The sequence below is a fragment of the Elephantulus edwardii genome, unplaced genomic scaffold (assembly GCF_000299155.1).
Source record: "Elephantulus edwardii isolate Elephantulus edwardi_28Jun2011 unplaced genomic scaffold, EleEdw1.0 scaffold00093, whole genome shotgun sequence".
NCBI lineage: Eukaryota > Metazoa > Chordata > Mammalia > Macroscelidea > Macroscelididae > Elephantulus > Elephantulus edwardii.
The window spans coordinates 98,938-120,682 of record NW_006399843.1 but is presented as its reverse complement, the minus strand read 5'-3'; the positions used below and the strand labels follow the sequence as shown (position 1 = coordinate 120,682).

At 42.0% G+C, this 21,745-nt stretch overlaps 1 pseudogene; it reads left to right on the top strand.

Moving 5' to 3' along the window:
- Window positions 1-2,951: 2,951 nt before the first annotated feature.
- LOC102872440 lies at window positions 2,952-20,858 on the top strand (annotated as a pseudogene).
- The last annotated feature ends 887 nt before the right edge of the window (window positions 20,859-21,745 follow it).

Here is a 21,745-nt window from a genome sequence, read left to right as displayed (position 1 = left end):
CACATTCTACCGGTCACCCTTATTTCTTACCTTTAGGGATTAAACTTCATAATTGGTGTTTGGAATAACTCTATTTAAAATAAAATCCAGCTGTATTACAGATTTAAATGTATAAAGTAAACCAAAAGATTCTTGGGGGAGAAACACGGAAAACATCTCTGTCAAATGTGGAGGCTTCTTCATATGCTTTTATCTTCTCTCCCATTGATAGGTTAAATAATGGTTCTCAAAGATGTGGCTACACCCCTCACCACTGATTACTTTCTAGTCAATTCCAACTCATAGCAATCATGAAGACAGAGCAGAACAGTCCCAGGGAGTTGCCAAAGCTGTAAGTCTTTATGGAAGTAAACTGAGCAAACTATAAATCTTTATGTGAGAAATCTTTCTCCTGGGAAGATGCTGTTGGGTTCAAACCAGTTAGAAGTCAGGACTTTAACCACTGTTCCTTTCTGATACCTGGCCTTTGTTTATGCCACCTTCAGTGCCATGGACTTTGTAGATGTGTTTCAGTTTCACTTTTTGAGATAGGAAGTGTCTTGGATTGTCCAGATAGACCCTAAAGGCTGTCACAGTATCTTTATAAAGGAGAGGCACAGGGAGATTTAACAGGTGAAAGAGAAGAAAGCTGTGGTCACAAGGAAGAGACTGTAGCCTCAAACAAGACAAGCCATGTTGGTGGCCCCCAGAAACCAGAAGCAAGGAATGTATTCTCCCCTGAGGCCTCTGGAGGGAGGTGGCACCAACTGACAACCTGATTTCTCCCCAGTGAAATGGATTTTGGACTTCTGAACTCCACAAGTGGAAGAGAATGAATGTCTGTTGTTTGATAATCTCCAAGCGTGCAATAATTTGTTATAGTGGACATGAAAAACTAATACAACTCCTCTACCCACCAAACCCACAAATGTAATGGAAGTTCAGGAATGGGAAGGACTATCATTCCTGAAGGTAAAAGAGAATGTCAGAAAAGGAATTTTATAAAAATATTTGGAGAAGGCAGTTTTGGAAGTGGGAAAGGCATCTCACTAGAATAGAGAATATGGGAGCCTCTGAGCCTGAAGGTAAAGATATGAACAAGGCATGACTCAGTTCTCCCTAAAATCCAGAAAGATCCTTTTTAAAAAGGAAGTCACTGAGCCAAGGCAGAAGATAGATAAGGAAGCTGAAAACCAGGGATAGAGTGAAAATCTAAAGTCTTTGATATGCCCCCCCCCTTCCCCTTCTTGATACTTACCTGCCAGGAACTAAGTGCATCCTTCTTTTTACCCCCAGTCCATTTTTTAATCTATTCTCCTCATCCCACCACTACCACCTGAAGTGAAACACTCAGTTCCACTCACATTTCATTTGAAAAAGTATGTCACAAGACTTCCTAGATGCAAAGAGACTGGGAAATGTCAAGGGCAAAATCTTCCCTGCAACCATCATGCCCATAGTAGAACGAGGATGTGATTTTTGATGTTCCAGTATCAATCTCTACCACACTTTCTAGTGAGTTCTGGTAGCTTGGTGGGAAAGGAGTGGTGCTTCCAACTCAAAGGAACAGGGTTCAGATCCACCAGCTTCTCAACAGGAGAAAGATGAGCAATCTCCCCCAATGCAATCTACAGCCTCTACCAGAGGTTCAGCTGTGAGGTGGTTTCAACTAGATGGTACATAACAACAACAGCTACACTCTCTAAGACACATCATCTCAGAAATCCAGAGAGTTGAGGTTGAAGAGTAGCCATGAAAAGCTTCCCAAATGAATGGCTACCAGGGGTGGGAAGGGACAGAGAGGGGAGTAAACACTAATAAGTGATCTGCTGGGAGGGAGAAGGCAAAAGCAATATTCAGTAGGGGGCTGATTTAACACTGTGATTAATGCATTACATTAATAATTTGTTATTAATGTTTTAATATAAAATTTGTATGACTGAATGAAAAACAAAATAATATACAAACTTTTATTCACATAACAAAGAGCCTGTTATTGTTATTGTTGATTGCCATCAAGTCAAACACAACTCATAGCGACTCTATGAACAAAAGACCTAAGGCCTTTCTATAATTATTGTCATTTGTCCAAGTTCATAGAGTTTCCAGAGACATGTAGTTTAGGAAGTGGATGCCACTCTTGCTTCCAAATCTGTTTTAAAACTGGAAGCTCCACCAAACACAGTCCACGTTGGGAAACCATTATGGTATTTGATACCCCAATGACACAAGGTTCAGCATCAAAGCAAACCCAGGTTACTTCATACCGCACATTGACACAGAGTGATGTACAAAGTGGAAGAATGTTCCTCTAGGCATACCATCACTAGTCTCACTTAGCAGTGGTTAAGTGTCATCAAGCCAAATACAACTCATAATGATCTTTGTGCAAAAGACCGGAACTCTGTTCTATAACTAACATCATTTCTGTATGTTTATAGATTGTCCAGAGGCATCTAGTTTAGGAAAGCCTATCATGAGCAAGAACTAAGTAAATAAAAGCTCCCCAAGTGCAAAACCAAGTCACAATCTGTCCTTAGGATCAGAATCTAACTAGCATCAGACTTTCCCACAGAAATAGTAGAAGACAATAGACTGAGGCTGAGCTGCAGTAGTAACGAACCACTTAAAGCAGGGCCATTACGGCCTTCCACAGACTTCGGCTTATTGATAATTGAACACTTAAACAGTTGATGACTGGCCCTCAGTGAAGATTGAAGCTCAACAACAGGAACTCAAGGATTCCCAAGGAGAAATGGGTGAGTCTCATGGCTCCCAGCTCCGCCCCCCCCCCCCAGAGCCCATGCAACACCGAACAGCTGCTGCAGCTCCATGAGGCTTCCACAGCCTGAACGAATGGATTCCCTCACCCAGGATGGATGCTGGCCACTGGCCCTCCTCAAGACTGATATAGTGAAGCCACCACACTGCTGCAAGGTGATCTTGTACTGGAGAGAATTCTTGGAGCCAGGATGGCGGCTGTGGGGGAAGTGGGTGCCTCTGGCCGCCCGCACAAGAGGGGACGCACACCCGCCGAGCTCCCGTGCAGAGGGGTGGGGGTGGGGGTGCGCCCCCAACGGCTGCCCGCGCTGGGGGGGCCGCACGCCTCCTGTAGGCCTCCCGCGCTGGGGGGAGGCGCGCACCCTGCTGGCCGCCTGCGTAGGAGGTGGGGGATGGGATGCATGCCCACCATCTGCAGGTTTGGGTTTCCTTGGACAGGCCAAAGAAGATGGTTACCTATGCATTGGACAGGCCAAAGAAGATGGTTACCTATGCATTGGAAAGGCCAAAGAGGACAATTACCTATGCATTGGACAGACCAAAGAGGACGATTACCTATGCAATGGATTGCTAAAAATCACTGTGAGTCTGATGACCTTAACAGTGGCAGCATGCACAAGAGGACCGACATCCTAAATGCACCACATATTTTGTTCTGTTGAATGCTTCTGCCAAAAGATGGTTAGACCTGGGGGGAATCTGTTCACAATTCTCAGGTTCCCTTTATCATATATAAAGGGGGAGGGCAGTGATACCTACTTCAAAATATAGTATGACCACTTATGGGAGGGGGGGGGAGTGGCAGTGCTGGAATTGGAAACACTATGCCTGACCACAGAATCCTCAGTCAGGCGACAGGACCAGACTGGGGTAGGAGCAATTGGAGGGGGAGTATACCAGCCAGCTCCTGGGGGGGTGTTGCCCTGCTCGGGATGGGCTGCCCTCGGCCCCTGGCTCGGGACGAGCCGTCGCGGCCCTCTGCCCGGGGTGGGCTGCCCCTGGCCCTCTGCCCGGGGCAGGCTGCGCTTGGCCCCCGGCTCAGGGTGAGCCATCGCGGCCCTCAGGGTAAGCTCCTCAGTCCCCAGGTTGTGCCTTCCCCTGGGTGGGGAAGGAGAAGAAAAAAAAAAAAGAATGCCTAGGGTATCCAGAGAATGTTACCTAGGCCACCTTCTGCCACCCTCCCCCCCCCCCAGTAAACCTGAAAGCAACACCCTCAAAGCCCTTCTATTTGTAACTCACAAGTTTGTTCTCTCTAGGTTTGCTCCCTTTCCTATAGGTAACCTTAACTCTGAGTTTTACTCCAGAATTGACCCTGAACCCAGTGCCAGTGACAAAAAGGAAATACAACTGACAACTAAGGAAGCAAAGGAGGATGGAGCCTCTGGGTTCAAAGAGCCATCCCCACTGGACCCACCTGGGAAAACACTTTGCAGTCCAGAGGGGAGCAAATGACAGGAAAATATCTTCTAACAGAGCAAGAAGGCAAGCAGCTTTAACCCAAGACCACCAGTAAGGTGATAAAGTGTCCTCCCTTCCCCCCTTTACATCTACGCCCCTGTTCAGCATGAAGAAGCCAGAGAGTCAGCATCCAATTCCCAAATCAATAAGACAGTTGGTTTAATTACCATTGGAAAATGCTTGTCATTCCTCTGTAGCATCTGGTCCCCTCGGGACCCTCATCATTTCCTTCACCTGCTCCCCCCACCGACCAAACTGTGCAGCTCTGCAACTGCATCCTGGCCCATCCTCACCCTTCTGCCCCCAACCCTCACCTCCTTGTACCCCCAATATTTTTTTCCCAATAAAAAAAATATTAAAAAAAAAGAATGTAAAAGTACATTCTTCCACCATGTGCTGTGCTGGAGAAGGAGGGGCAATCTCCTCCTGTACTAGTCAGATCCGATTTGACAGTACATTAAAAAAAAAAAAAATCCTTAAAAAAAAGAATGTAAAAGTACGTTCTTTAAATATATTTTACACTCTTTAAAAATGTATTTTTAACATTTTTTTTCTTTCAGTGGATACAACCACATGGTTTTTTTGTGCTTACACCCCCCCCCCAGTGTCCTCTGTCTAGCCTGTAGAGTCAGCACAACAACAGTATTTGCTTGTCTTAAAGCTCCTTTTCATTAGAAAATGCTTTCTTGAAACATTGCAGTATGTATGCACAAAGTGCATAGCTCTGACCTGTCTCTGGGCATTGTTGTGCCAACAAAAGCAGGTTACAAAATTCAAGAGTCTATAAAACAGACAGGGAGGAAAGTCACCAGAATGGGGACAATTCTTTTTCTCTGGGTAATAAAAAACAATTATGGGTGAATTTATTTTGCGGTTTGTGCTTTTCCATATTTTCTACAATGAACAAGGTTGTTTATAAAAGTCTCATTGTCCTCTGATCCTGACCTTGTCCTGGGAGCCTCGTTAGATACTGGACAATTCAATATTATAAAAGCAGTGTGAGCAGCATGGAAGTGGTTGAGACCGATCCTCACTCATTCCACAAAGAAGAAAATCCATAGCACAAACTGATCCATAGGCAACCACACATGTCCCCATGATTGTCATACCTACATCGACCAATTGTTACACCAATTGTCACCATTTTTGAGTGCTACCAATTGTAACTGTCCCTCCTAGAGTTTTCGCTGTGCTAGGTCTGCTAATCTCTTGCAGTGGCCACAGAGAAATCACAGATTATACTCACCAGGTAAGAGGTTTATTAGAGAAGTTAAAAAAGTTACAGTTCAAGTTGGAAGCAAGTTTTAATCCATCAGTCATTCCAAGGAGAAAGATGCACAGTCAACAACCAGGAAGATTTGTTGTTGTTATGTGCCATCGAGTTGCTTGTGGCTCATAGTGACTCTATAAAAGAGCTCTGAGTCTCACCCTATCCTGAGCCAGTCTCAATGTCTCTGAAACACATAGCCTCATTGTCCCAGTTACTGTGTCAATCCATCTCATCCAGGGTCTCCCCCTTCTACGTTGTTTCCCCTCCCGACCCTTCCAAGCATGATGTTCTTCTTCCAAGTGTAATGTCCCCCTGACAACATGCCCAAAGTATATGAGACAGAGCTTCAAAATCCTTGCCTGCAAGGAGCAGCTTGGTTCACCTTCTCTAGGACAAACGTATTTGTTCTCTTAGTATGCTTAATACTTTTCTCCAGCACCACAGTGCAAAGGCATCAATCCTTCTTCTGTCCTCCTTAGCCATTGTCCAACTCTCTGATGCATACATAGCAAGCAACTGTGATGACCATGGCCTGAATCAGATTCACCTTAGTCTCTAGACTGACACCATTGCTCTTTAGCACTTTGGAGAGGTCCTTGATAGCAGATTTACCTAATGCAATTTAATCTTTTGGATTTCCTGACTTACAGTCTTGGAAACCTGTTGGTTAGTAGCTTTGAGTTAGAATCTACTTGATGGTAGTGTCTGTGTAACACTTTTCTAGCAAGTTAACTGATTACTTCAGTGAACAGTTTTCCAGTCAATGGAAAGGTTAGCATTTCATATCGGTTTACAGGTTCATCAGAAGGGATTCCTGGATTGTTTCCAAAATCTCGCCATTGAAAACCCTGTAGAGTGCAATTTTGTGCTGATATTCATGGGGTTGTCATGAGCCAGAATTGATTCAACAAGAATAGGATTTTTTGTTGTTGTTGGCTTATTGATTTAGGGGGTTTTTAAAGCCCTTTTTGTAATCATGTAATAGCTGAGGATAACTTTTTTTAGAGCTGTTTCTAGTGTCTAAAAGAAAGGATGATCTTATCTCAAATTGTGATCACAGAAATATCCTTGTGTCCCCAGAGAGGCCCTTGGGACTGGTGAGTGGACCGAGCTCTGACATCATGTGGGACAGCACAGATTAATCAGTGCCATGCTGAAGAAAGAGAATCCAGATTCCTTTCTTGAAAAGATGCCTCGGCATATTTATCTGATAAACACTGGAAGAGAAACAGAGAGGAAAACAAATATGGTGTGTGATTTATATTTCTTTCAAACAGAAGAATCCAGTTAGCATGGGAAAGCAGTTTAAAGGAGTGAGAATTTTCAAAACCAAAAACACAACAACAGTAACAACAACAAAAAACAGGTGTCTAAGGAATACTATCCAGATGGAACTGGTACATTTCCCTATATGTCACCAATATCTTAACAAGAAGGGAGTAGGTATATTCCAGAATCGTTCTGTAGTACATATGTGAATTATTTGTGGATGTCAGTGATGACTGCAATCTGCTGTTGTTGTTTTTAGCTACTGTCAGACTGACTGAGCTTACAGATGTTGTTTCATGCACAATAGAATTGCTATCTGGAATACCATATGTATATAGACTCAAGTTTATTAGTGGTTACTAGAGATAGGAATGATACAGTGTCAGGACTGAAGGAAGACTTATTAACAACTTATACTATTTAAATTATACAATCTTGCTTGCAGACAATGAAAGAGACTTGCAGCACTTACTGATGAAGTTTAGAGATTGTATGTAGTCTTCAATATGGTTTTTTAATTGCTGTTGTTACGTACCATTGAGTTGACTACGACCCATAACAACTCTATGCACAATAACTGAATCCTGCTCTATTCTGAGCCAATCTCACTATCTCCATCACACCTGCCTCTATTACCCAAGTCATTATCTATGAGACAGATAGTCCATCTATCTCATCCAGGGTCTTCCTCTCCTTTGTTGTCCCTCCACCCTTCCAAGCATGATGTCCTTCTCCAAGAACTGGTCCCTCCTGGCAAACATGTCCAAAGTATGTGAGCCAGAGCTTCAAAATCCTTGCCTCCAGAGAACAAGTTGGTTTCACCCTTTCCAGGACAAGCCTATTTGTTCTCCTGGTAGTCCAAGGTATTTTCAGTAATTTTCCCCAGAACCACAACTCAAAGGGATCAATTCTGCCTTTCTTACTGATTGGCCAGCTCTCTGATGCACAGCAAGTAATTGTGAAGACCATGGCCTAGACCAGGGGCATCTTAGTCTCCATACTGACACCATTGTTCTTCAGCACAATGGAGAGGTCCCTGACAGCAGACTTTCCTTTTTCAATTCATCTTTTGATTTCCTGACTTTTGGTACAACAAGAATGTTGAGCATAGAGCCAAGCAATCTGAAACTGTTAATAATCTCAATCTCTTCTCCACCTATCATGATGGGGCCATTTAGAGCTTCCCTCTCCATCCATCATGGTGCTTCCAATGGGCCCAGTGGTGAGATTCTCTGTCTTCTTGATGTTGAGCTTCAATCCATATTGAAGACTGCAGTCCTTGAGGTTCTGCAGCAAGCTTCAGGTCCTCTTCAGTTTCAGCGAGCAGGGTTGAGTCATCTGCATGACACAAATTGTTGATGAGTCTCCCCCCAGTTCTGATGGTACATTCCCCTTCATAAAGACAAGCCTTCTACATGATCTGTTCTGCACATAGATTGAAAAGATATGGAGACAGGACACAACCCTGACACACTCATTTCCTGATTTTGAACCATGCAGTATTTCATTGTTCTGTTCTGATGACTGATTCTTGGTCCAAGTATAGATTCATTTGAACACAATCAAGAGTTCTGAGATCTTCATGTTTCTCCAGGTTAGTCACAATTTGTTGCTATCAAGGACCTTTTTAAAGTGCTAAAGAGCAAGGATCTCACTTTAAGAACTAAGGTGCTCCTGACCCAAAACATGGTATTTTTTGTTGGTTCATAGGTTTGTGATAGTTGGACAATGAATAAGCAAGACTAAAGAAGAATTTATGCTTTTGAATTTTGGTGGTGCCAAAGAATACAAAATATACCATGGATTGGGGGGAAAATAAAACCAACAAAACAATCAACCCATAAATCTGTCCTGGACAAAGTAAGATTGAAATGTTCCTGTGAAGCAAGGATGCTGAGACTTCATTTCACATACTTTGGACATATTATCAGAAGGAAGCAATCCCTGGAAAAGGCTATCATGCTTGGAAAAATAGAGGGTCAACTCAAGAGAGGAAGATACTCAGCAAGATGGACAGAGACAGTGGCTACAACAATAGGCTTATTGAGCACGGCTGAAATTGTGAGGATGGCACAAGATGGGACAGAATTAAGTCCTGCTTTCCAGAGTGGTTATCAGTTGGAACTGACTCAATAGCATGCAACAACATGTTAGTATCATTATATAGTTAAAAGAAGCTTTAGGAAGCACTGGTGGCCTAGTGGCAAGAAGCTGTGCTGCAACCTGAAAGGCATACAGTTTGAATCTACCAGCTACTCTTTGGGAAAAGGATGGGCCATCTCAGCCTCTGAAATTAGCTGCTTCTGAAAATCCACTGGGGGGGGTCAGCCATGGGTGGGTTCTGACTTGATAGTACACACTACCTACCAACAACAACAACATAAGAAGCTCTAGGGGCTTGTGTGTTGTGTATTGCACTGCTAATTATAAAATCAGTGGATAGAATCCACCAGTGGTTCCATGGAGAAAAGATGGACAGTCCTCCTCTCACAAAGATTTACAGCCTTGAAAACCCAATGAATGGCCACTGCTAGTCAAAATCAACTCAATGGCATTGGGTACTGTTTTTATAATTTGTCCTGCTAAGATTAATAGTAGGCTATTTATAAGAAGCCTCAGGTCAGCATACTCCCCAATGCTTAACCAGTTGTGTAATACTTTTTAGTAACAGCTTCATCTGTGCCTCTGTTCCCCAATTTCCTCTATGTCCTGTAGGTTCAAAGATTTGCTCAAAGGTCTTCCAGGGACTGAGACCCCTCAGGGGAATAACTCGTGTATGCAGGCCAGGTTTTTTGTAGAAACTGGTGAGCAATGAGCCAGGCTAGATGTAGCAGGAAGCTTAAACACAGTCTAGCTGCTCCTCCTGTGCTGGTGTTTTCACTCTCTTTAGTGGGGAGAGTGTTCTTGTTATATTGCTGCTTTAACTGTTGATGATTAACAAGACCGTGCTGATTTGCATGATCATGTGTCCATAGTTAAGGCAGCTGAAGACCAGAGGCAACTAACTGTAATGGCTAAAAAAAAAAGCCAACTTTTAAGCTAACACCACAGGTATTGATACAGTTACATACATTATTGTTGTTATTGTGGACCATCCAATCAAGTCCAATTCATAGCACTTCCCTGTGACAGAGTAGAACTGCCCCACAAGGTTCCCTATACTGATTTAATCTTTATAAGAACGTATCATTAGACTTTTCTCCTACTGAGTGGCTGGTGGGCTCAATTGCCTAACTTTCAGTAATCAGCCAAGCACCAACCATTTTGTCATTAGGAGTTTTATTTATAACTATGGATTATTGTAATTACAGGGATCTCTGCTAGATTAATGGTAAAGAGTTGCACTATTAATTCAAAGGCAGGTGGTTCAAATCCACCAGCTTCTGTGTGGGTGAAAGATGGGCAATTTCCTCCTGTGAGATTTACTACCTCTGAAAACCCACCAGTAGTGTCAGCTTTGAGCTCGTTCAGACTCAGCAGTACATGCTGTTATGTGTCTTTGAGTCAATTGAGACTCAAAGTAACCCTACGTACAACAGCCCTATACCCTGCTCTATCCTGTGCCAATCTTCTTGTCTCTGACACATCTACCTCCATTACCCCAGTCACTGAATCAATCCAGTCCATCAAGGGTCTTCCTCTCCTGTGCTGCCCCTCCTCCCTCCCAAGCATGGTGTCCCTCTCTAAGGACTGATCCCTCTTTGAAACATGTTCAAAGTATATCAGACAAAGCTTCAAAATCCTTGCCTCCAAGGAGCAGCCTGGTTTCACCATTTTTAGGACTAACCTGTTTGATCTCCTAGCATTCCATGGTATATTCAATACTCTTCTCCAGGACCACAACTCAAAGACATTGTTTCTCCTTCTGTCATCCCTAGTCACTGTCCATCTCTCTAATACATAACAAGTAATTTCAAAGACCATGGCCTGAATCAGATGCACCTTAGTCTCCAGACTGACATCGTTGCTCTCCAGTACTTTGGCAAGATCTCTTACAGAAGACATTCCCAGTGCAATTAATCTTTTCATTTCCTGGCTGCTGGTACCAAGAGTGTTGATTGTGGAGCCAAAAAAACTGAAGCTGCACACAGCAACAACAAAAACAATTGTAATTATATATTATATAATAGAAAATATAGTTTCTGTGGTTGTATACCATAGCCTCGAAACTGACTCACAGTTAATCCTCTGTTAACTCCTTACTGGGCTAAAAGGTTTTACTAGGCAAGATTTTATTGGTGTGCTGGGCTGTGGAGCAAATCAAGGAGGCAGAGTGAAGATAAAAAGCAAAGATTTGAACATTTCTTCATGTGCTTGTCCCTAGCTCTAAGAGAGATGCAAATCAAAACAACTATGAGATATCATCTCACCCCAGTAAGAATAGCAAAATATAACAGAACAGCAAGCAACAAATGCTGGCGAGGATGTGGAGAAACTGGAACTCTTATTCACTGTTGGTGGGAATGTAAGATGGTGCAACCATTGTGGAAGGCGGTGTGGCGCTTTCTCAAAAAATTGCAAATAGAGATACCATTTGACCCAGCAATCCCATTACTGGGAATATACCCCAGAGAGACCATGTCTGCCATCCAAGCAGATATATGCACACCCATGTTTATTGCAGCTTTGTTTACAATAGCAAAGAGTTGGAAGTAGCCTAAGGGCCCATCAACAAACGAATGGATAGAGAAGCTGTGGTATATCCACACAATGGAATACTACACAGCATTGAAAAACAAGGAACTCATGCAATATTATTCAAAGTGGGTGATCCTGGAGGACATTATGCTGAGTGAAATATCTCAGACACAAAGGGACAAATACTGCATGGTGCCACTGTTGTAGAATGGGTCTGACATCAGGGTGGGGGTATGACAGAAAAAAAACTGGATAAATTATGTATATTGTATTGAAACAGATGAGGGAAAGAACAGATTAGAAGTGATATATGACTGAGTATTATGGTTAGCACAGGAATCCAGAATTAAGGTTGCATAGAGAAGTGTACTCGGGGTGGGGGGTGGGGGGAAGGGACATGGGAATTGTATACTAATGAAGGAATTTTTTTCTTTTTTTCTTTTTTTTTCTCTCTTCGGAGGGGGAAGCGAGCTGGTGGGGAGGGGCAGGAAGGGAGAAAATTGTGGCAATGAATGAATGGAAATCCAAAACCTCTGTAAAAAAATAAATTAAAAATTATAAAAAAAAAAAGCAAAGATTTATTTGAATAGGTATGTCCCTAAAGGGATGGGGCTTCCTCCCAAGAAAGCAAGCAATGCAGTGTGCCATTGAGGTGAGGTTTTATTTATGGCTTCCTTTTCTGGGTGTGCCTTGGGGCTGGGTTCTGAGGCAATTGAGACCATGCCATGAAGAGTTCAAAGTTTGGTAGACAGTTCTTATTCTGGTCCACTGTTCTCTGACCCACTCATGCACCTAAAACACTATGTTGCTTCCAGTGCTAACAATCCTTTTCCACATGTCAGTACTCTGGTTCTGATGGCTTGTGTAACTTCTACATCCACAATCTTGTTGATTTTAAACCTAACAAGTGGGTTTTCAGAGGCATTCAGTCTCACGGGAGGAAATTGCCCATCTTTCATCTGTGAACCGTATGACTTTGAAATTGACAGTGAAACTCCTTACCACTAAGCCACTTACATTATATATTGTACACACACACACACACACACACACACACACACACACACACTTCAAAAGCCCATAACCATCAAGTTGATTCCAATTCATAACAACCCTGAGGGCAAAGTATAGCTGCTAAGGATGTAAACCTTCACAGAAGCAGACTGCCTCATTTTGCTCTCATGGAGTGACTGGTAGGTTTGAACTTGCCATCTTTTGATTAACAGTGAATGCAATTCACCAAGACACACACACACACACACACACACACACACACACACACACACACCCCCAATGGTAGATTGAATGCAGGCATTTACCTCTATACCTTCTATGTTTTCACCAAAATAGGAAAGAGTCTTTAAAGAAAATAATGCCAGCTATAAGGGAGGAGGGGAGATTATTATCAGAAGATCAGCAATGTTGAAAAATTTCTGGAAGAGAGAAGGAAATGGATGGATTGATGTGAAAGCTACTGGAGATTGAGGTGAAAGAAAGGGCACATATTTCCTTGAGGGAGCACCAGAGAAGCCTTGTGCTTAGTCAACAAACACAAAGTTGGTTGGATTGAGGGATAATCATCAATGTCCTCGTTGCTGTTGTTGTTGTTGTTAAGTGCCCTCGAGTCACAGGTGACTCATAGCGACCCTATGAAGGAGAGTCCTTGACGTGCCTTTCATCCTCTCTCCAAGTTCATAGGGTTTCCGGAGGCAAGCTGTTATGGAAGTGGATGCCATTCCTCCTTCCACTCTTGTTTAATGGGGAGCTCCACCCCACTCTCAGTCCGCATTGGGTAGCCAACCATTAACGCATTTGACACATCCGTGTCACAGTGTTCAGCCTCACAGCAACCACAAGTGACCACGGGACCGAAACTTGTACACCAGTTACTCATTACAGAACTGAATTCCTGCTTGGGGACAGCTGGGGCCTTTTCCTTTGACCTATGTAAACAGAGTCTGGCAGTGTAAACTTCAGCCCCCAGGCTAAAAGCCAGAGACCCACCCTCTAGCAAATAAGCTGTCTGCTCAGAGACAGATCCAGCGAGTGGATTGTGGTGTAGGAGAAGCAAGGGAGAAGTGGAAGAAACTGATTCTCCATAATAAGCTCAGAAGGGAAAATAAGCAAACAAATATAAAATGCAACTTTATTCCCAGAGTAAGTAATCACAGGACTCCCTGGCTGGCCTGCCTGTGCTTTGCTTACAGGAAGCCCTCCAGGGAAGACTTCCTGTCCACAAGGCCCATCTACTTACACAGAAACTACTGCCAGTCATTCTATTCAAGGAAGGGCTTCTTGCAGAAAACAAGCCCAAACAATTGAAGAGGAAACAAACAAGAGGTGCTTATATACTAAATTAAGGAGTTTGTTTAGTCCTTTATTCATTCGTATGAATGGAAAACCAAGGAACATGAGACTTGTGAGAAAAAAAAAGGCAAAAGGGAAAAAAATTACAAAAATAAATATAGCATTTGAGGTCACAGAAAAAAAATATATGTAGAAATTTTTTTAAAGCTAATAACTATGTTGTTTGTTGTTATGTGCTGTTGAATCGCTTGCAACTCATAGTGACCCTATGTAGAACAGCCCTGAAACCTGCTTTCTCCTATGCCAAAATTACTGTCTCTCACGCACCTACCTTCATTACCCCAGTCACTGAATCAATGCATCTCATTGATGGTCTTCCTCTATTTTGCTATCTCTCCACCCATCCAAGCATGATTTTCCTCTCCAAGGACTGGACCCTCCTTTCAACATGCCCAAAATATAGCAAACAAAGCCTCAGAATCCTTGCCTCCAAGGAGTAACTTGGTTTTACCCTCTCCAGGATGAACCTGTTTGTTCTTCTGGCAGTTCATGGCACATTCAATACTCTTCTCCAGCATGACCGCTCAAAGGCATCAATTCTCTTTCTATCATTCCTAGTCATTGCCCAGCTTTCTGGTGTGGAACAAGCAATCACGAAGACTGTGGCCTGGATCAGGCATACTCTAGTCTCCAAACTGATGTTGTTGCTTTTCAGTACTCTGGAGAGGTCCGTGACATCAGACTTTCCCAATGCATTTTATCTTTTGAATTCCTGGCTGCTGGTACCAAGACTGTTGCTTGTAGAGCCAAGCAAACTAAAGCTGTTAACAATCTCAATCTCTTCACCGTCTATTATAATGTCACCAGTCAGCCCAATGGTGAGAAACTTTGTCTTCTTTGTGTTGAGCTTATTCAATCCATATTGAAGACTATAGTCCTTGACCTTCTGCAGCTAGCCTTCAGGTCCTCCTTGATTTCAGTAAGCAAGGTTGTGTCATCTGCATAGTGCAGGTTGTTGATGAGTCTTCCTCCAAACCTAATGCCAAATTCCTCCTCATACAGCCCAGCCTCCTGGATGATCTATTCTGCATATAGATTGAAAAGGTATGGAGATAAGACACATCCCTGGCATATACCCTTCCCAAGAATAGACATAGGTACAAATGAATCTCATTCCTAATATTTATATTTGCAATTGAGGAAGTTGGCATTTTAAAACAATATAAATTTTTTTTGGTTGTCAAAGATTTTGTTTACTTGGGTCCAAAATCAATACCCATAGAAGGAGCAGTCAATAAATCAAATGATGCACTGCACTAGGCAAATCTGGACCTTTTTAAAGTGGTATGGAGTAAAGAAGACACTATACAGTCTAAGGTGAGACTTGCACAAGACATGCTATTTTTAATTGCTTCCTTTGAATGTGAAAATAAAGTCATTGATATCCTCCACAGCCCCTAGCCTATTGATGACTGTTTTGACTGTTGATACTGAACTTTTTCATCAACTCTACACAGATGCAATTAATCTGATTCCTTCGTAGTCCATCAGGTGAGGTCCATGTGCACAGTCACCATTTGGTTTTTTATTTATTTTTATTTTATACTGGCTTACTTACAGAGTTTGCATACATTGTTTTTCACATCAGATCTATCCCCTTTTCTTTACCCAACCCTCCCTCCACCTACCAAATTGTGCGACTCCATGATTAAAACATTACCATTAAAAAAAAAAACATTACCATTAATGATATAATTGGGATGATACCAGGCACATCAGACTTGAGGAAAGTGAAACATCTTTTAAAACATGGGAAGAAAGAAAACACCAAAATGGATATCAGAAAGACCCAAATTTGCCCAGAATCATAGGGTAGCTATAGCAATCTGGGAGGGGGGGAATCGCAATGAAGTAAAAGAACTAAACAGAATAATTTAAAAGGCAGCTTAAGAAGAAAAGATAAAATAATGAAATATGCAAAGACTTGAAGTTAGAAAACTAAAAAGGAATACATAACATGTTTATAATTTCTCAAGCAGAAAGAGCTCAAGAAAAAAAAACCCAAACCTTGAGTTGCAATATTAAAAGACTCTATGCAAAATATTAAGCAGCACAGGAAGCACCAAAGGAAGTTGAAATCAATGCACAAAATCACTGTATCAAAAAGAACTGGCTTGTGTTAACAATTACAGGCAGTAGCATATGATCAAGAATCAATTAAATTGGAGGTAGAAATCCAAGCTGCACTCAAGACTTTGCAAAAAGCTTCTCAATTCCTACTGCTGAATCTGCTCAATCTAGTGGCAAGATTAGCCAACCTTCTTGTGAATAGGCTAACACTGTAGTCACATATTCTCGCCCATCTACATGGTAAAGTAAAAATCACTGGCTAGAAAAGTCATTTCAACAAAGACCCCTTGACAGCCAAGGATAAAGAGTATCATTGCTGATGTCAGATGGATCTTGGCTGAGAACAGAGACTAAGAATACCAGAAGGATGTTTATCTGTGTTTTACTGGCTATGCAAAGGCATTCAACTATGTGCATGATGACAAAATTATGAATAAAGTTGTGAACAATGGGAGTACCAAAACATTTAATTGTGTTTATGCAGAACTTACACATAGACCACAAGATGGTGATCTGAAAAAGCACAAGACAATATGTTGTTGTTAGTGCTGTCGAGTCGTACACAACACATAGCAACCCTATGAACGAAAGACCTGGACACCTGTATAACTTTCATCCTTTTTCCAGGTTCATAGGGTTTTCAGAGGCAAGCTATTACAGAAGTGGATGCCACTTCTGCTTCCAAGCTTGTTTTAATTGGAGAACTCCACCAAACACTGTCCACCAAGGGTATCCATTCTCACATTTGACATATCAGTGTTACAGTGTTCAGCTTCACAGAAACCATGAGTTACCTCTGTATGGCAAGTGGACGTATCAGGGTTACACGACCTAGAAGAATATTTCACAAAAAACAATTAAAGGCAGGCCTGAGGGCTGCAGATAAGAGTTTTAAATATTTAAAATATATTGAGTTTAAAATAAAAATGTTGTATCAATTTACCTTATCTATTTAAATTGTACTGAGCAAATAACCCAAGAAACTGGACCATAAGAAGAACATGGCTTCAGGATGGGAGAGAGATCCGCTAATGACTTGTGATACACAAATAACACAAGCTTGCTTGCTGAAAGTGAAGAGGACTTGCAGCACTTATTGGTATACCAATAAGTAGCACTTATACCTTCAGTATAGATTAAACCTCAACATAAAAAAGACCAAAATCCTCACAATTAGACCAATAATCAATGTCATGCTAAACAGAGAAAGGAAGTGACATTCAGGAAATCAATGTATTTCATTGACCAAATCTGTTGCAGAAGATGTCTTTGAAGTGTTCAGAAGCAATGATGTCACTTTGAAGACTAAGGTGTGCCTGACTCAAACCATAGGAGCTCTGAGATCATAATGTGTAGCATGTTGTGCTGTGAAACAAAAAGTAGCCTGTTAGAATTCACCATCCGGGAGAGCTGGACAATCTCCTTCCATTAAGATTTACATCCTTTGAAACTTCCTGGAGCTTGCCATCAACTCAATGGTAGTGGATTTGGTTTCGGTGTTGGACCTGAGCTTTGTAGGGGTGCCCCTTCTCATGTCCTCAACATGAATGTGAAAGCTGCACAATACTTAAGAAATAGCAAAGAAGAATTGTTGCTTTAAAATAATGGTATTTGTGAAGAATATTCAATGTACCATGGATTTTCAGAAGAATGAACAAATCAATCTTAGAAAAAATATAACCAAAATGCTCCCTTGGAGTGAGCATGGGAAGACTTCATCTTGCATATGTTGAACACTTTATTAGAAGGGAACAGTCACAGGGGAAGGATATCGTGTTTGGTAAAGCAGCATGTCATTCTCCATGAGCTGATTGACACAGTGGCTGCAGAAGTGTGTGTAAGCATGGCAGCAATTGTGAGGATGGCACAGGGCTGGGAAGTGTTTCTTGCTGTTGTACATGGGGTCACCACGAGTTAACTAATTTGAAAGCACCCAACAACCACAGCTTATTAGTGCCCACTGAGGAATTAAAAAAAAAAACTGCTGCATTATTAAAATAATTACAGTTTGCTAGAAAAAAGCGCAAGAACCAGGCAGTACCAGCTGTTTGTGGTTTACTACTAACCTTAATGTTGGCAGCTCAAACTCTGCTCCATTGAAAAGGAAAAAAAGACCCAGCAATCTGCTTCCATGGAGATTCCTTGTAAAGTCCCCAGTAGTCCAGCCAAGAAGACCTATGGAACAGTTTCCTCTACAGCACATGGTGTTGCCATGAAGCAGAGTGAACTCAATTCTAGACAAAAACAACTATAAAGAAAAGAGCAGTCAAAAAAACAAGAAAGAGGCTCTGTGATAAGTGGAAATGGTACCAGCTGCAGCAATTTGGGGGAGCGAGGTAAAACTAGCCTTGCAAGAGTTTCCTATCCAGTCAGCAGCCTGGGCATCAGAGACTTTATCTAGAAAACGGATATGGAGCTGAAGAAGGTGAACTCTGACCTACACATTTTCATCGATGAGTGCTCTGGTGTGCATCCTAAGGGCTGGACGCACTGTGAAAATACAACCTTATTTGCTGAAATTGAGCAGGACTTGAAGTGCTTATTGTAGAAAATCAAAGAATACAGCCTTCAATATGGATTGCATCTCAAAGTCAGGAAAACAAAAATTCTCACCACTTGACCAATGACAACATCATGATAGATGGAGAAAATATTAAACTGTCAATCACTTCATCTTTCTTGGATCCATTATCAGTACACTTGGCACCAGTAGTCAGGAGATGAGAAGACTTATTACACTGGAGAAGTCTGCACTCAGGGACCGCTTCAAATTATTTTTTTTTCTCTTCGAATTATTGAGGAACAATGGTGCTATTAGTCTGAGGACTAAGGCACACTTTATTTAGGCCATAATCTTTTGGATCATTTTAGATCATGTGCTGTTGTTGAGAGCTGGACAGTGAATAAGGATGACAGAAGAACTGATGCCTTTGATGTTGGACAAGAATACTGAATATCCTCTAGACTGCAAAAAGAACAGATATGCTTTGGAAAAGGTGCTGACATATTGCTCCTTGGAGGTAAAGATGATAAAACTTCATCTCACATACTGCCAACCATTGCAAAAGTACGTGGTTCAAATCCACCAGCTACTCCATGGGGAAAGACAGACAATCTCCTCTCATGCTATATACTACTTCTAGAAATCCACTGGAGGGTCAGCTGTGAATCAGTCCTGACTCGATGGTATACAACAACAGAACTCTTTGGTTTTAGGAAGTTGGAAGAGTCACAACTAAGGTGGCTTAATTCCACTAACAATGGACATCTTCTTAATTCCACTAACAATGGACATCTTCCTTAATGGATGTGTTGTTGTGTTGTTAAGTGCCGTCATAACGACCTATGAACCAAAGACCTGGACACTTGTAAAACTTTCTTCCTTTCTTCAGGTTCTTAGGGTTTCCGGAGGCAAGCTATTTCAGAAGTGGATGCCACTCCTGCTTCCAAGCTTGTTTTAATCGGGGAGCTTCACCAAACTCTGTCTACCATGGGTAACCATTATCACATTTGGCATATAAGTGTCACAGTGTTCAGCTTCACAGCAACCACGAGTTACCTGTACAGCAATTGGACAGACCAGGGCTATACAATCTAGGAGAATCTAGATCAAAAACAATTAAAAATAGGCCTGAGGGCTGCAGATTATTCACCCACCTTTGGCTTGGTAGCATCACTTTCTGTCCACTAGTCCAACTGATCTCTCTCTATGCTGTTTTTATTGTTAAGTGCCATTGAGTTGTAGGTGACTCATAGTGACCCTATGAATGAAAGACCTGGACACTTGTATAACTTTCATCCTCTCTCCAGGTTCATAGGGTTTCCAGAGGCAAGCTATTTCGGAAGTGGATGCCACTCCTGCTCCCAAGCTTGTTTTAATCGGGGAGCTCCACCAAAAAGGCTCTTCTTCCAAAGGTCAGAAGACCAGAGGGGGAGATGGTCTTAAGTAACTTTAGTGTGTTGTCTAGTTATTAAAGTAAAGGGGCTATGGGACCAGAAAATGGGCATTTAAGTCAAGATGCATGTGCAATGCACCGCTCACACTGGTTGAGATAAATACTTGTGTTTTTCCCTACCCTCCAAAACATCAGACCCATTACTATTGATTATCAACTTACGATGATCCTATAGGATACAGTAGAACTACCCATGGAGTTTCTAGAATTTCTCAAGTTGTAATTTTTACAGGAACAGACTGTTAAGCTTTCTCCTATAAAGCAACTGCTGGCTTCAAATGCCCACTTTGTTAGCAGATGAATGGTTAACCACTGTGCCACCAGAGCTCTTTTATAAATGCCTGCCATGCCCCTTATGCCTACCTGAAGTCCTTCTTTCCTGTAATGACCACCCAGAATTAGCAAAAATTTCAGTTAGACCTGAGTGTTATTGGTTCGTTTGACACTTACAAGGTAAATTCTAGGTATACAAAATCCTCCTTGGCCATATTGCTTTACTTTTCCCACAGTAACAAAACTGTAAATTAAGGGCTAGCCTCTTTAATTACTTAGACCTCAGTATTTGGCCAAGAAAAGAATGTCTCTTTGAACAACTTCAGTGCTGATCAAGTTGCCAGAGCAATGGAGAATGTGCTACATGGCAAAGTGTGAAAGCTCCATTGATATTTAAGCGGAGCAGTCCAAGCCAGGGCTCAGTTGAACTGAGTACAATATGGAAGAGCATGTTATTCTGTTCTCTATAAAACTTGTGGCACCGCCAAGATACGTTATGTCACCTCTTACCTCCTGGCCGCCTTTGGGGGCAATTCCTCCCCCGGTGCCAAGGACATCAAGAAGATTCTGGACAGCGTGGGCATAGACTACCGGTTCAACAAGGTCATCAGTGAGCTAAGTGGGAAGAACATTGAAGACGTCGTTGCCCAGTGTATTGGTAAACTTGCCAGCATGACTGCTGGTGGTGCTGTGGCCGACTCCGCAGCCCCTGGCTGGCTCTGCCCTAGCTGCAGCAAAGGAGAAGAAAGAAGTCTGAAGAGTCAGATGACGACATGGGCTTTGGCTTGTTTGACTGAGTCCCCTTCCTGCAAATAACGCCTTTTTATGCGGTGAGCTCTGGTGGTCTAGTGGCAAGAAGCTGCACTGCAATCCTAGAGGTGCACAGTTTGAATCCCCGAGATCCTTTGCTGGAGAAGGAGGTGCAATCTCCTTCTTTATCAGTCAGATCTGATTTGACAGTACACACAAAAAATAATAAAAATAGGCTTAAAAAAAAACAAAACAACACAAAAAACAAAGCCAACCCACAAACTTGTGCTAAGGAAAAAAGAAAGAAAACAAAGGAAAAGTTCTTGGGGACTGAAATTAAAAAATTCAGAGAAATGCCTATGTAGAAACATAGATGTACCTGAAAATCGATCAGGCTGGTTGATGTAGATTGATTACCTGGAAAATAAAGGAAGTAAAACAAGTTAGAAAACAAAAGGGAAAACCTTAAAACACGAGTTACTTCTAGGATATCTCAAAAGCCCCCAAATTCATTGCTGTCGAGTTAGAACAAACTCATAGGGCATCCTCCAGTGGATGAACTGTAAGCTGCACAGGAGAAGCTTTCCCTTCTTTCTCCTTCAGAACCGCGGGAGGATAAGAACCTCTAACGAGGCGCTGCCTGTGGTTTAACAGCCAAACTCTCCAGGGACTAAATCATCAGCGCTCCCTCTAGGAGAGCCAGTATCTATAAAAACATGATAGAAAAGAAATAGGGGTCTATCGTTGTTAGATGCAGTTGAGTCAACTAATTTTCCAAAGCTAAATAATTGTTATAATGAAAAAGATGACCAATTACCAAACAATGAAACACAAAAGGTAAAATTGACAAACTCTGATAACAACAACAACAACAAAATTCTCAGATTTCTAAGGGATGTGAGAGAGATGGGGAAGAATCCCAGACTTGAGCACA